We start from the raw sequence: 13,256 nt of genomic DNA on the forward strand, positions 1-13,256 counted from the left end.
AATTAGAACACAGCTTCCTTCTATAATCAACAACACACCATATAAATAGTACTATTTCCCAACACATTGGGCCTATTGATTTAATGAATAAATCTCACCTATTGATAAGTTAAAGAAATAAATACTAAGTATACGTGTTTGTTATTATATAGGGATTAAGAGAACGCACATATTGGAATGTATACTAAAAACCTAGCTTTTGTATAAACATTTATTTAGAAATAAAGAATCACATTGGTCAAATATCTACATGCTAAGTGTAGTTGTTCAATTAATTTATATTGTAGATAACATGGTGTGTGGTGTCACACATAGAAGATCATGTTATCAGTTCCTTATAAATTATAAACAGTAGCTCACGACCGAGATGAAAAGGAACAAACCATCAGAACAGTCGTAGTGTAATTAGGTATTAGTTTATCTTTACTTTATAATTACACTAGTACACTTAGAGTGTATTGAGTAGGACCATTGAGGCAGTTTCTTTTTATACTGACTAAATAAAAAAATAAGACCTCGGTTATTATGGAAGTGTGTGCTCTTAATTCTAATATAATGACAAACACATATATTTAATATTTATTTCTTTAATTTATCAATGGATGAGTTTAGTTCGATAAATCAATAGGCCCGATAAGTTGGGAAATGATATTACTTATAGTGAGTGTTGTTGATTATAGAAGAAAACTATGTCCTAGTAATCTAGGTTGATAATGCCCCCAAGAGGAGCTCATAAGGATTGTCATGTTAAAGCCTGTAGATGGACTTAGTCTGATATGACGATAAGGTTGAGTGGTACTACTCTTGGACTGAGATATTAATTAAAATGAGTTGTCAGTAACTCAATTAATTAGTGGACATCCGACATCTTAAACACAGGGAGACTAACACACTCATAATAAGAAGGAGCCCAAAATATAATTTAGGATTGGTGCGGTAGTTCAATAATAATTCTTTAGTGGTATGAATTATTATTGATGAAATTAAGTTGGGTGTTCGGGGCGAACACGAGAAGCTTAATTTCATCGGGAGACCAAAATCAATTCCTCCTCTCGGTCCCTATTGTAACCTCTTATTTATAAAATATTATACCCACCCTTACCCACCTTCTTACCCATCCTAATGGGGCCGACCAAGCAAGCTTGGAACCCAAGCTTAGGCCGACCAAAGAAGAAAGGATGAGTCAAGTTAGGGGTCGACCAATGCTTAGAGCCCAAGCATGGTGTGGCCGACCCTAAGAAAAATAAAAGGATTTTTATTTTAAAATTTTTCTTATGTGGATTCCATGGTTTTAAAAGGAGAGTTTAAAATTTAAATTTTTCCTTCTACAAAAGATTAAGAAAAGATTTGATATTTTTCCTTATATGTAGATTGAGAGGAAGATTTTAATTTTGACAAAACTTTCCTTTTTTGTAACCATGTTCATGATTTAAAAAGAGAGTTTTAAAATTAAATATTTACTTTATAGTTTTCTACAAAAGATTAAAAGAAAGATTAGATATCTTTCCTTATTTGTAGATTGAAAGGAGATTTTAATTTTAGAGATAACTTTCCTTTTTGGAAATCATTTACATGTTATAAAAGAGAGATTTTAATTTAAAGAAATTTCCTTTTATAACCAACCATGAAGGAATAAATTATTAGATAAATTTTATTTTAAAATTTATGGAAACAAATAAGGAAGTTTTAATTTTGTTTAAAACTCGCCTATTTTGGAAGCTCTTGAGGTGGCCGACCATATAGTTTAAGAAAAGGAATTTGATTTTAAATCAAATTAAATTTTCCTTTTCATGGCAAAGTAATAAGGAAGTTTTTATTTAAATTTTCCTTATTTGCCAAGACCAATGATTATAAAAGAGGGAGTAGAGGTGCCTTCATGGGTGACAACATCTATTATATTTTCCTCCCTCTCTTTCTTGGTGGTGGCCGGCCCTAGAGATTCTTCTCCTTCTCTTCTCTTCTTCTTTAGTGGCCGGTTTCATCCCTCTCTTGGAGCTGTTGTTGGTGGCTGGCTCAAGCTAGGAGAAGAAGGAGAGAAAGGAGGTTTTGTTTCTTGCATCCCTTGGAGCTTGGTGGTGGTGGCCGGACCTCTACTTCTCTTGGAGAATTGGTGGTGGCCGAATCTAGCTTGGAGAAGAAGGAGCTTGGTGGTTCTCGTCTCGGAAGATCGTTGCCCACACAACGTCCGAGATTAGAAGAGGAATACGGTAGAAGATCAAGAGGTTATTTGCTTACAAAGGAAGGTATAACTAGTAATTGTTTTCTGCATCATACTAATTTTTTCTTTGTATGATTTTCAAACACAAGAGGTATATGATTCTAGAGTTTCAAATTTGTGATTCAAGTTTTTATTTTTTTTATTTTTCAAATTTGTAATTCGATTGTTCTTTTTGGTTAAATCTAATGTTATTTTAGGAAATTAAACATTTAATTTCGTTAAAAGGTTTTGTCGAGGCAGTGGTGGATGCTCCCATACCCAAGAAGGTCATGTGCCTCGCCATGTTTGTCCTAGGAACCGATTTTTGAAATAGATATTTAATTGAATTTGTAACATAGGTTGATTTGGATCAATAGTGGTAAGTTCCGCTTGCGATCCAAATCTAAACCATTAAGAACAGATAAGTTAAATTTGGAATCAATAATGTTAAGTTCTGTTTGCGATTCCTAATTTAATTTCTAAAGAACACAATAGGTTGTTTAGGAAAGGTTCGACACTTGTATAAAATTTTTGTACAGTGGAACCGGTACGATATTTCTAGGACCAACCAACAGCACATCTATAATAATAGAGGTTCTGTTCTTTTATGTAGTCAGTACAAATCAAACAACCTCAAATGGTTCTGCTCAATACACACATAGTGTATTAGTATAATTTTATAGTCAAGACAGACTAATACCAAATTACACTATAACCATTCCAATGGGTTCAATCCATCTTAGTTGTGAGCTACTATTTATAATTTATAAGGAACCAATAACATGATCTTCTGTGTGACACCACACATCATGTTATCTATAATATAAATTAAATGGACAACTGCATTGACATATGCAAACATTTGACCAAAGACATTCTCATTTCAAAATATTTCAAAACAGATGTTCATACAAAAGCTAAGCTTATAGTATTCATCCCAACACTTGCTCCGTGCCATTTGGCACGGAACGATGCATTTTATTTGTATTCAATGAACAACAATCGAGAGAGGAGAAGCTTTAATATTAATATATATATATATATATATATATATATATATATATATATATATATATATATATATATATATATATATATATATATATTCTTATTTTATCTAATTTTTTTTCTAATTATTCAAAATTATAAATTTTTTAGTTCATATTGTATCGATTTATTTTTTCTATATATTACTCTTTTTTTTAGGGTATTTGATTTTCTTCAAATTCTCGTTCGGTAGGAAGGTTTGAGAGGGGAGGAGCTATGAATTTTAATGAACACCTTTTAAGTTACGAGAATCAACAATCACCATTTTATTTTTAAGTAAAAAATTAGGTAGAGATTAAAGGTATTTTGCAATACTATTAGATATATTTCACTTCCCATCTTGTAGACTTAAAACCCATGGTAGTACATTTTTAGTTTATAGAAGGGAGAGATAGTATCAATTTTTTTTGAAACCTATCAGGCCTTTGTTGGGCCTGATATGGTTTTATATCAGACCTGCGTTGGGCATAATATGCTACCATATCAGGCCCAATATGAGGCTGAAAATTTTGAAAATGTGCTACCACTCCTAGAGAGCTATACATTAGTAATGGATAGCATCGTTGGAGTCTTTGTAATACCAGAATCTCACAAGACCTGAAATGAGTCCAATTAGAGGTGTCTAGGTCTATCAGTGGGTTTTGACCAAAACTTACTGATGGCCCTACGCTACTTGGATTTACTTGAAATCACGTTCCCTATGAAGGTTTGAGAGGGAAGATGATATATATGGTGTCAAGACTTAGTTATACATCCTAGCTAAGAAGTTCTTGCTCCATGCCAGTTGGCATAGAACAGTACACCTAATTTTTTTTCAATGAACGACAACCGATTTTCCAATTTTATTTTTCAAGCATAACAACAATCATTTTATCTAAGTTTTAACTTATTTATACTTTAAACCAAATTTACAAGACTTTGGAATTAATAACTCCTTCCTGTTGAATTGAAATGCAGAGTTGGACTAAACCTATTATATGTCTAAATATTCACAACTGCTAGTGCGTTTTTATTTTACAAAATGGAGATATGGTGTGAAGTATTAGTTCTACCTTGACGGGGTTGGTTTACACTTCTCATACCATAGATAACACTATATTATAAAATAAATACTACATACAAAGATATAACGGTAACATCACTTTGCACAACTATTTTTCTTACAATTCTATGGATGTACTGCATACAAAATATATGGATCAACTCATTCGATTTACAAGTAAGTCAAGACCCAGGGGCTGGCGGAAATCTACAGGTCCTCCTATTATGGCCCAGTTATTTGCACCGGCTGCATTTGATTTTTGTCTTCCCATTATGTTTCGACTCGATCTGTGCCTTCTTTTGCCTACCCGATTGCACAAGACTACGGGGACATAGAATTATAATGTTGTTTACTCTCCTAGGCCAAAATTTCTTGATTCGACAGGGGTAAATACGATCCATGTATGTCACATTCCAATTTTGTGAATGAAAATAATGCTCACAATATGGGAGTGTATCTATGTTCCGGTGAATGATGATGGCAATTGCATGTGAGCAAGGTAATCCTGAAATTTGAAACTCCCCGCAATTATAATATTTTCTCTCCAAATCAATAATGAATGAAGCACCCCATGTCTCTACTTTCATTTCAGATTGAGAGAAGGGGTAGACTTTATATCGTCTAGCTTTCTCCCTCCTTAAATCCATTTCTTTGGTAGCATGAGGTGTCAAAGCAACATACCATTCGAGACTTCCTCCCTACGGTTAAAAAACCATTGACTTACCTTTCTTCTGGTATTATCAATTAACCTATTTATGGGAAGTTCATGTGAAACATCCCCAGTTTTTTTTTTTTTTTATCCCTCTCATCAACTACTATAGAATGATCATAAGGCAGTTCTATCAAAGAAGTTATCATAACCAATGGGCACGATAGCATCAAACTAGGTTTATCAAGATGAACAAAAACTCCTCAAACATTTCCCACCCGAATGATAAAGAAATGAAAAATCCCTCGCAGTAAACCCAGTAGGCTCTGCACTCCCGGACAACGGACAGAACCATGCGTCCATCCCGCCTCCTCGTCTACTCCGTCCGAGGGTCTTCCGGCATAACTTGGAAGTCATCCTCACCTGTAATAAAAATGTAGTGAGTCTACGACCCAGCAAGTACAGACCAATATGCATAAGAGGATATCCATAAAGTAGAGGAGGTAGTAACTAGAAACCAAACGAAAGCATAAGTCAGATATCATATAGCAGAAGAAATACTCATTGCACAAGTCATCCTATATAGCTAATTAGGTGAATATGTCACATATCCGGTAACCACAATTAAAGCCCGTCAACAGTCCCATGATCCTAGAGGTACCTCGTAGAGAACATGCAGTCAGTCATATAACCGAAGCTAATAATAAATTATCAGTCCAATTTGGATGGGCCCTCCCCGGAGCTCATCCTGGGTCACCCATCCCGTACTATCACCCCATATGCTTATACTCATCCCAGCTAGCCATATAAGAAACACATAATTTATTCATAACACACTGCACAATCACAGGATATAAATAGAACTATAAATTTAAAGATGCATAGTGGATTTATGAACAACAAACTAATCGTCCTTTAATCCATAAGTAAGTAACTAGCATTCCAATCATTCTTCATTCTTCAGTTCAATCCAGTAATTAATCCTTAACTATATTCTGTACACAATTTAATAGCAGTCCATGTAACTGGTAAACGATCCTATTTTTGGAAGTGAGCAACTAAAGTATGCTGTCATTTCTAATCCAAGTCGAAGAACCTATGTCCGAATTATGCATAACTCAGTAGTTCCATTATCAGAATTATAAAGCAAAACTTAGCAGCTATTGACATCCATGGTTGAATTTAATGCTACACTATAATTCAATATCAACAAATCCTATTCAACGAGCAAGCTAATAATAAATTCATATCCACTGCTAAAGCAAGTCATTTACTGAAATTCAATCCCCCAATCATCAACACAGGACATGAACCCACCAGGATAAAAATTAAAGCCCGCTCCAGCATTCTTCTAGCAAATCGGAAAGCAAAATAGCAAAATCTCGAGCCAATGTAGATACAAAACGGTAACAAATTACATATGCGCAAAAACTACCAGTACCATATAACTAAACATCAACGAATCAACACCCACTCTCCAATTCAGGCCAGCCCTTGGTAGACAAAAATCGATAGAGGTAAAATCATTAACGAACAAAATTGAAAATACTTACGTTCTGTCCGATCTACAACTTAGCCAAGCAATTCAACGAACAAGTTTCTTACAAGACACTCACAATAGAAATGACTCGGTGGGAATCGAATCAAAATCCTGTTCACAGACAAATGAATACTCCAGTGGAAAATCGAGCTCCTTCAACAGTATGAATGCACGGACCAAACGACGGAGATCTAGAAATCAAGCGTTTACAAAGCACTTCAATGTAGAGGGAGAACGGAGTACAATCTCATTCCCAAACAAGCAAGATTCACCATATTCACAAAGGAATAGTCCACCGGAAACTCAAACTCCATCAAGAACAAAGCACGATGTCAAAGCCCAAAAATCTAGCGATTCGAGTCAAGAAAGCTTCAACGAAACCTCGGCCGAAACGAGACTCTTCAGAATTGAAAATCCACAGATCATTTCACCAATCACCTTACCTACGAGAATGAATCACACCTTCTAAGTTCCTACCACCTTACCTCACAGATCTCGCTCTTTCATAAAGAGTTTGAACTTGCCTTTCTCGGTTTTCTTCCTCCCCACGACATTCCCAGCAGCCCTCGCGACTTCTGCCACTTGCTCGCGATTCCACGCCCGATCTTCTACCCTCGTTCACTCGTTGGCGTGCTGCTGATGTGGTGATCGCCGGACTCGTCGCCTGCTCGCATTGTCCTTGGAGGAGATGTTCGTTTAGGTCGGCACCTGGCTGGGTCTTTGAGTTCGGCGGAGAGTTTGGTCGGAAGCGGTGGAGGTGAAATGGGTGAAGGAGGCGACGCGATTTTGGGGAGAACAGTGAAGGAATCATGAACTTATACCTAGCCTTTATATATACCTAGGTCAATTAAATCTGAATCTTATGTAATTGAGCTCAATCAACTCCTAATTTAATTGGGTATTTCTAGACATACCCAATTAAATCCCTTAAAACCTAACATATTTCCCTAAAAATTCATAAACATTTCAGTAAACTCCGTAAATTCATATCAAGTTAATTCCTGATAAATCATCCATAAAAATATATTTAGTTATTTATTATTTAAATTCGAATATATTATAACCTATTCGATTACACATAATTTAAGCTAGCCACTTAAACTAAACTCCATTTTAATTATACTCAAACTAATTAAATAATTACTTTTAATTAAAACAATTACTTTGGGACATTACAATTCTTCCCCCCTTAAATAAAATTTCGTCCCCGAAATTTGACTTACCGCATAATTCAGGATAGCGGTTGCCCATGTCCAGTTCAGTGTCCCACTTAGCTTTCGGAATGTACCTCCAAAGCATGAATAAGGGTTAGAAATGTACCTCCAAAGCATGAATAGGTAGTGCACGTTGTGAACTCCTAATAAATTATCCACTGGAATTTATTTAATTTCCTATTTTTTTAATCAGTTTTTAATTATTTACATCCTGAATTACACTTTTGGTATATTACATTCTCTCCCACTAATAAAGTTTGGGTCCCCAAATTTACTATTTAAATTGCAATACTATGATAATCTCACCTAAGGGTGCACCCTCGTACTAGTCCATTACTGGTTCATTCTAATAGTTTGGGAGGTTGTAATTATTAGAGAATAGGGGTTCCTCATAACTATTTAGAGAACTATTCTACGGTGAAGAGCCCACCTATTGCAACTACACCCACATTACTGTCTAGCTAAGTGTGGTAGATCAAATCCTTTAGGTATAAATGATCTTCTAGTTGTCTTTAATGTCTATCTTACATGCTTGAAGTGACTCCTCCGGTTAGTGAATGGTGCGCTCCGTCTATTAGTTCGTCTGGAATTATTCACAAAATAGGAAACCACATTTTACTTTATTATAGGATACACGATGCATTTATGGTAACCCTTATTAGAGCACGTTTATTTGGTCTTCTTTCATAGACCGTTGAGAGACACCTCTTGTCATTCAATACTTCTCTCTCATTCAGGTTTGGAAGACCATCCCTGGAGCCCATCCCAGGGCACCCAAGTCAATTTGAACCTCACACAGCAACTAATCAAATGAGCAAGAGTGGTAACAAGAAGCCCAACAATATAAGACCCTTTTGACTCAAAAGAGATGAGAGGGTGACATTGGTGGTTGCAGTTACTGACATTTTGAGAACAATGTTGGTAATGGAATAAGCTGTACGTGGCAGTGGTTAAGGTTCTGTAAATTATAAACGAACCAGGAGTAATGGGGAAGCAAGAGGCATTGGGTTGACTAGTCTGAGTAACAACGGAAACGTCTCTTTAATGAGTAAGAGGAAATGGGCGGTAGAAGGAAAAAGGGTAAATTAGCTATCAACTTCTCTTAGTCAAGAGAAAGATAAGGAGGTAGCAAATGGAGCTGTTGGGGAAGGCGGTGGAGGGAAGTGAGTGACAATGATGAGAAGGGAAGGAATAATTTGAAGCAAGTATACAATCGAGCCCAGCTAGATTTTGACTTTGATATCACTTGATGTAGCATACACACAAAGCACCTTTTACACCGACAAAATGAACTGAAAAAAATTATAATTGATTTAAAGATAATGACTACAAGGATTCTAGACCTCTTTCATATATTGACAAATGCACTAACTCTTATTTCCTTTATTTGTGGATGTGTCAATCTTGGATTATTCTCAATATATTTATCTAACTTTATGTCCCTTTCTACATTATTCGTTTTCTTCTACACTACCTAGACTCAATCTTACACTCACCATCATAACATTCACATAACAAAACTAATGAGTTAAAAAAAACAATAGGCAATTTTTAATTATAAACACCATACACCCAGTATACAATCCTACAAAACATGAACACAAAAGGAAACATTTGATATTTATGTACTTATTTATGAACACCATGAAACTGCAATCCATGTAAACAATTCTCTTCCCACTTTCTCATTCTTCGTTTTTTAATACCTAATACCTTACATAGCATACATGTTATTAATGTACACGGATCACCTAGTCTTGATCCACTAGATACCAACAAGAGTTAGCAGTTACAAGAAAGATAGCTACAACTATTAAACTAATAAGCTATAAGGTCTCGTGCAAATATTAAGCATCCACCCTCACAAAAATAACTTAGTCAAAGTATGTATCCTACTGTTAAGGTTATTGAAAGACTAGTACATGTTGAGTGTTGAACTACAGGTAGCATAAAACTAAATTATTAAATTAATATGCATAGGATGACATAAAACATGATACTGATCAGAAAAATTTCATCGAACTAAAGATAAACTATCAAAAAGCAAATAACCTAGTCCAACTTATCATCTAGGCATAATATACAGGAATTGCTCCCTCAGATCATAATTCTTCAGGTTAAAACCAATGCTAAAAGGAAACTCTAGTAGCTGAGAGCAGTTTCTACCGTGTGGTCGCTACACTAGGAAGGAGCTTCATTATGATCCACTGTTATGGCTAGAAAACTATCTTGGATATACCAAATAAGGTTAGTGTCAGTAGCATTTTGACCAAATAATAAACCAATACATTAAACTAACAGAGCTACTTGAAGGCAAAGACCGTCAACACTATATAAAGTTTGTCAATCAAGTAGAACACTAAACAGAAATTTTTCATCGAATCATAATCCAATTTGCAATGAAAGATATTAAATAAACTCTAGGCTCACTATAATCTATAGAACCTTATACGTAGAAAATTTACAAGGTAGTGCAAACTTAAGATTTGAAGCTCCCTCTTCTAATTATCAGTCATGCTACAAGAAAATTTTAGCAATCCAATTCATAGTCATTCTCCATTATTCTCCAGAATATGTAAACATTCCTAACATGCCTAACTACAAACGGATGGCTTCCTGAACACCTATGAAAATTACTTGAACACCTTTGCATCTAATAACAAAGGGCCTCTAGACGTAAACCAAATTTGTTTATTTAAGCACATTATAATTCACGATTCAAATTCCGAACTATAATGAAGGAAATCTTACAAACTTGTGGGAAGAAGTAGCCGAGTTCTTGACGAGATGGCATGCGCATGCTGTCCCTTAGGAGTGTGCTCTGATACCAACTGAAACATCCCCAGTTTTTTTTTTTTTTATCCCTCTCATCAACTACTATAGAATGATCATAAGGCAGTTCTATCAAAGAAGTTATCATAACCAATGGGCACGATAGCATCAAACTAGGTTTATCAAGATGAACAAAAACTCCTCAAACATTTCCCACCCGAATGATAAAGAAATGAAAAATCCCTCGCAGTAAACCCAGTAGGCTCTGCACTCCCGGACAACGGACAGAACCATGCGTCCATCCCGCCTCCTCGTCTACTCCGTCCGAGGGTCTTCCGGCATAACTTGGAAGTCATCCTCACCTGTAATAAAAATGTAGTGAGTCTACGACCCAGCAAGTACAGACCAATATGCATAAGAGGATATCCATAAAGTAGAGGAGGTAGTAATTAGAAACCAAACGAAAGCATAAGTCAGATATCATATAGCAGAAGAAATACTCATTGCACAAGTCATCCTATATAGCTAATATGGTGAATATGTCACATATCCGGTAACCACAATTTGAGCCAGTCAACAGTCCCATGATCCTAGAGGTACCTCGTAGAGAACATGCATCCAGTCATATAGCCGAAGCTAACCATATCAGTCAAGTTTGGATGGGCCCTCCCCGGAGCTCATCCCGGGTCACCCATCCCGTACTGTCACCCCATATGCTCATATTCATCCCAAATAGTCATATAAGAAGAACATAATTTATTTATAACATGCTGGACAATCACAGGGTATGAATAGAGCTATAAATTTAAAGATGCATAGGGGATTTATGAACAACAAACTAAACGTTCTTTAATCATAAGTAACTAGCATTCCAGTCATTCTTCATTCTTTTCCAGTTCTGTCCAATAATCAATCCTTAACTATATTCTGTACACAAGTCAACAACAGTCCATGTAACTGGTAAACGATCCTATTTTTTTTTTTTTGGAAGTGAGCAACTAAATTATGCTGTCATTTCTAATCCAAGTCGAAGAACCTATGTCCGAATTATGCATAACTCAGTAGTTCCATTATCAGAATTATAAAGCAAAACTTAGCAGCTATTGACATCCATGGTTGAATTTAATGCTACACTATAATTCAATATCAACAAATCCTATTCAACGAGCAAGCTAATAATAAATTCATATCCACTGCTAAAGCAAGTCATTTACTGAAATTCAATCCCCCAATCATCAACACAGGACATGAACCCACCAGGATAAAAATTAAAGCCCGCTCCAGCATTCTTCTAGCAAATCGGAAAGCAAAATAGCAAAATCTCGAGCCAATGTAGATACAAAACGGTAACAAATTACATATGCGCAAAAACTACCAGTACCATATAACTAAACATCAACGAATCAACACCCACTCTCCAATTCAGGCCAGCCCTTGGTAGACAAAAATCGATAGAGGTAAAATCATTAACGAACAAAATTGAAAATACTTACGTTCTGTCCGATCTACAACTTAGCCAAGCAATTCAACGAACAAGTTTCTTACAAGACACTCACAATAGAAATGACTCGGTGGGAATCGAATCAAAATCCTGTTCACAGACAAATGAATACTCCAGTGGAAAATCGAGCTCCTTCAACAGTATGAATGCACGGACCAAACGACGGAGATCTAGAAATCAAGCGTTTACAAAGCACTTCAATGTAGAGGGAGAACGGAGTACAATCTCATTCCCAAACAAGCAAGATTCACCATATTCACAAAGGAATAGTCCACCGGAAACTCAAACTCCATCAAGAACAAAGCACGATGTCAAAGCCCAAAAATCTAGCAATTCGAGTCAAGAAAGCTTCAACGAAACCTCGGCCGAAACGAGACTCTTCAGAATTGAAAATCCACAGATCATTTCACCAATCGCCCTTACCTACGAGAATGAATCACACCTTCTAAGTTCCTACCACCTTACCTCACAGATCTCGCTCTTTCATAAAGAGTTTGAACTTGCCTTTCTCGGTTTTTCTTCCTCCCCACGACATTCCCAGCAGCCCTCGCGACTTCTGCCACTTGCTCGCGATTCCACGCCCGATCTTCTACCCTCGTTCACTCGTTGGCGTGCTGCTGATGTGGTGATCGCCGGACTCGTCGCCTGCTCGCATTGTCCTTGGAGATGTTCGTTTAGGTCGGCACCTGGCTGGGTCTTTGAGTTCGGCGGAGAGTTTGGTCGGAAGCGGTGGAGGTGAAATGGGTGAAGGAGGCGACGCGATTTTGGGGAGAACAGTGAAGGAATCATGAACTTATACCTAGCCTTTATATATACCTAGGTCAATTAAATCTGAATCTTATGTAATTGAGCTCAATCAACTCCTAATTTAATTGGGTATTTCTAGACATACCCAATTAAATCCCTTAAAACCTAACATATTTCCCTAAAAATTCATAAACATTTCAGTAAACTCCGTAAATTCATATCAAGTTAATTCCTGATAAATCATCCATAAAAATATATTTAGTTATTTATTATTTAAATTCGAATATATTATAACCTATTCGATTACACATAATTTAAGCTAGCCACTTAAACTAAACTCCATTTTAATTATACTCAAACTAATTAAATAATTACTTTTAATTAAAACAATTACTTTGGGACATTACATCATGTGTCTCCTTGAACAAAACATTTAAACTCTCTACATAATTGGTGGTTAGCATTGTGTACCTTCTGCCACTAAAGTGTGTATTAACGTATCTTTTAGGGTCAATGTTCTGAAGCAACTTATGAACATCTAGATGTT

General features: G+C 36.0%; 1 long non-coding RNA gene across 1 annotated transcript; it reads right to left on the minus strand.

Moving 5' to 3' along the window:
• Positions 1–5,123: 5,123 nt before the first annotated feature.
• On the minus strand, positions 5,124–10,823 carry LOC122015484. The gene is made up of 2 exons (XR_006120911.1): positions 10,441–10,823; positions 5,124–5,358 (listed from the first exon to the last, which is right to left on the minus strand). It is a non-coding gene; the product is annotated as an uncharacterized LOC122015484 (long non-coding RNA).
• Positions 10,824–13,256: the final 2,433 nt, after the last annotated feature.

The sequence above is a fragment of the Zingiber officinale genome, chromosome 8B (assembly GCF_018446385.1).
Source record: "Zingiber officinale cultivar Zhangliang chromosome 8B, Zo_v1.1, whole genome shotgun sequence".
NCBI lineage: Eukaryota > Viridiplantae > Streptophyta > Magnoliopsida > Zingiberales > Zingiberaceae > Zingiber > Zingiber officinale.